Source organism: Fukomys damarensis, unplaced genomic scaffold, assembly GCF_012274545.1.
Source record: "Fukomys damarensis isolate Sample0158 unplaced genomic scaffold, DMR_v1.0_HiC HiC_scaffold_9, whole genome shotgun sequence".
NCBI classification, from domain to species: Eukaryota; Metazoa; Chordata; class Mammalia; order Rodentia; family Bathyergidae; genus Fukomys; species Fukomys damarensis.
In genome coordinates, this window is record NW_022900921.1 from 32,160,927 (window position 1) to 32,164,755 (window position 3,829).

Consider the following 3,829-nt stretch of genomic DNA (forward strand, 5'->3'; position numbering starts at 1 on the left):
TATATATATATAGTATTCCTCATGTCTGCCTCCCCACTCCTTGCCCCTCAGTAAAAGCTAACTTGCTGTTTTGAATGATATGGAATATATTTAAATTATCCTTGGGTCTACTGTACACAGTGCATGGATTTAAGATTTTGCTTAATTTATTTTCTAGTTTCTGCTTTCTAGCATCTCAAGGTACAAAATGGAAAAGTAATCAAGTCCTATTTTCATGAATGAGAATATCTTTGTAATTTTTCCTTATATAGTCTTTATTATATTGACTATGACTTCTCAAACTCTGTTGGTTAAATACAGTGCTATTTAGAAAAAGCAGATGAATATGATAGTATGAAGTATGAAAAGTATGAAGTATGAAAAACTGGGAGTTTTTAGTTCCACATATTTGATTGTTTACTTATCCTTGTGCCTAAAGTTTCATTGAGAAATATATTCCCTTACATCTAGTATTGGGCTATTGTACCCTGGTCTTTAGATCAGAGCAATATATACATTTGTTAGCTAACAGCTGAGAGTTGAGGTGAGGGTGAGATGAAAGTAGACTGAAACAGCACTATTATACACAGTGTTTATGCATAAAGTTGGAATCCAAAGTAGTACCACTGATACTATGTATTCAGGGGAATGGGAAGGCAAGGATGGAGTCAACTTGGGATTGAAACTATGCTTCATTTCATTATGTGCACATATGCATAATTATTTGCAGCTACAGCCAATGTCAGATTTTGTTGCTGTCTACTTTTTTCTTTAAGGTTACCATATTTTCCACAGATTTATCTGGTACTTTATTGCAGACTATTCTTCGGTGAGTTTGTGCATTTCCCATCCTTTGTCCACAATTCATATTTGTTCCTTCTGACTTTTTGAGCAGTTCAGAGTTCTACAGCTGTCACCTGCTGTTCTGTCAGGACACACACCAGGGCATTACGGTGGTGTGACATTGTGTGTACAGAACTTTACAGCAGAGGTAGACAATGAGAAAAGAATGTTCATAAATGAATACCTCAAGGCATACTCATTTGCCTTCAGACACTTATTCTTCACAACTTAAAATCTTTTACCCCGGGACAGAGAAAATCTTCATGGATATATCAGATAAGTTTCAATACCAGAGCAAAAAGGCTGCAACTGTGAACAGGAAACCTATAAGCATGAGTGAGCATACCATAGCATCACCACTGTGCCGCAGAACTCTGCAGGGCTCCTCCTTACCCAAAAGGCCATACCGTTCAGTTTGTAAGTCTTAGGCCACTGGATGTCCTTCTGCTTTTCCGGCCAAAAAAAATCTTAACTTTTCTATGTAATAAAATCCTAACCTAGGCATATTCAAATTTGAACTATACTAGTCTTTTTCCACAACATAGTCATTTAAAGCTGATGCTTGTTTAGTTCTTTTGGTTTTTGAGGCCAAAACACTGGAAGTTATCTTTGACTCTTTTATATCATTCAATTTAATCTATCAGAAAATTTTCTTGAGTCTACCTTCAAAAATTTCTAGACTCAAACTGTTTCTCTTCACATTTGTCGTGACCACGTTTAGTTTGGGTTATTGAAATAGCTTTCTAAGATGTCTTTGGTCTTTTACTCCACTCCCATGCTTGTTCCATGCCATACCAATGTATTTTCAACACAGAAATCCAAGTTGACTGTTATTGTAGCACTGGGGTTTGAACTCAGGACCTTGTGCATGCTAGACATGCACTTTGCCACTGAGCTATATCCTTCCCCATAGGAGGATTGTTTTAAAACATTAAATTGGTTCATATTACTTCTTTGCTTAAAACTTTTAAAGTTTTTATTATGGTCTTACATGCTCTGATTTCCTATATATCACTGACGCATCCTGTATTCTTTTCACTTTAGCTATATTGTCCTCCTCTTTAAATACTGTTCCTTAAATATGGCAGACATATTTTACTCTCAGAGGTTAAGTTTATTGCAAATTTTTCTCTCAAACATATTTAACTTTGAAAATTGTTATACAGTAAGTTCACCTCTTTCAGTGATATTGTTCTATGAATTTTATCACATATACAGATATATGTAACCTTTAACACAATCAGGATATAGTTCTATCATTACCCCCAAATTCTCTGGTACTGTCTTCATGTGGTTACCCTAACTCCTGCTGATCTGTTCTCTTTTTGCGAATATTATAGTAAATGGAATCATATGTAAACCTTTAAAGACTGGCTTCTTTCACTTGGCATACTGTCCTTGAGATGGATCTAAGTTTTTATATATGTCATTAATTGATATCTTTCATTCCTTTTGAGACGAGGTCTTGGTATGTTGCCCAGCTCATCTTGCTTTTATTGTTTTGGGTATTTTATTGGTTTTGGCATTTTTGAGGTAGGGTCTTGCTTTGTAGTTCAGGTTGGCCTTGAACTCTCTATGGCCTCACAATGATACTCCTGTCTCAGCCCCCCAAGTACAGGTATTGCAGGCCCTTGCCACAATGCCCAGACTATCCCAGACTCATCTAGAACTTCTGGGCTCAGGTGAACTACCCCAGCCTTCCCAGTGCTGAGATTACAGGTCCATATCACTGCATCTAGCTTAGTTGATTTCCTTTTATTACTGAGTAATATTCACTATTTTCCAGAGTGACTATACCATTTTGCATGCCTTCTAACAGTGTCTGAGAATTCTAATTGCTCCACTTTCTTCACAGCCCTTACTATTGCCAGTGTCTTTAAAAATGTATCCACTCTTAGATGTACAGTATTATCTGATCATGGGTTAACTAATATCTCTTTAATGGTTATTAATGTTGCTTTTGACCATTTTAAAATTGTTTTATTACTTTTGAGTTGAGTGTTCATTATGTATTCTAAACACTAAACCTTTGATATGTGATATGCAAAATTCTTTCTTTACATATAATTTGTCTTTTTGTTCTCATCAGTATGTTTTATAATTTTTAACTTTGATGAATTATAATTCATCATTTTTTTTCTTACACAAATAGTGGTTTTGATGTGATAGATCTGAGAACTCTTTGTCTAAACTCTAATCATTACAATTTTCTCATATATTTTCTTCTAACAGTGATATAATTTTATATTTTATATTTAGATTCATGATCCATTCCGAACAAATGTTCATATAAGGTCTGAGATTCAGGTTGGGCTTCATTTTGATGGCTGTGAATGTCCAGTTGTTCTAACAACTGAGCAGACCACCCTTTCTTTATTGACTTTCTTTTGTACCTTGGCAACTAAGGTGGAGTAGCAAGGATCACGTTTTCTTTCTTGCCAGAAACAGCATTAAAATAAATAACCAAAATACAATACATACAATAACAGCTCTTAAGACACTGGACATTAGGCAGCAAAGGATATCTCTGAGAAATGGGAAACAAGGTGTTTCTTTACAATTGCCCAAAATGCCTACCTTGAGAATTCTTAGACCATGGTTTAGGGAAGGGGAACAGAAGTAAAACTTTACAGATTCCTAAATTGAGACAAAGATGAAAGCAAGAAAACCTAAGCAACTGAAACTCACTGAATAGAACAGAGAAGGATGCCTGGGTAGAGGTAAAGTGCCGCAGAATTGCCATGAGTCCCTGGTACTCATCAGATCGCTGGCTCAGCAGAGTCCATTCAAGTGCAGAATCCGCCCGAGGTCAGGGAAAGAACTACCTGAAAGGATTAAAGGGTACAGTAGTGCTTATAAAGGGCCAGAAATAGAGACTTCTGCCAAAAAGACTTATAAAAATCTGAAAGAATGAAGAAAAATGCAAAGAATAAATGGAAAAAATAAATAGAAAATAAATGCAACACATAATGAAGTGATAGACACAGACCTGACAAAATTAATAATC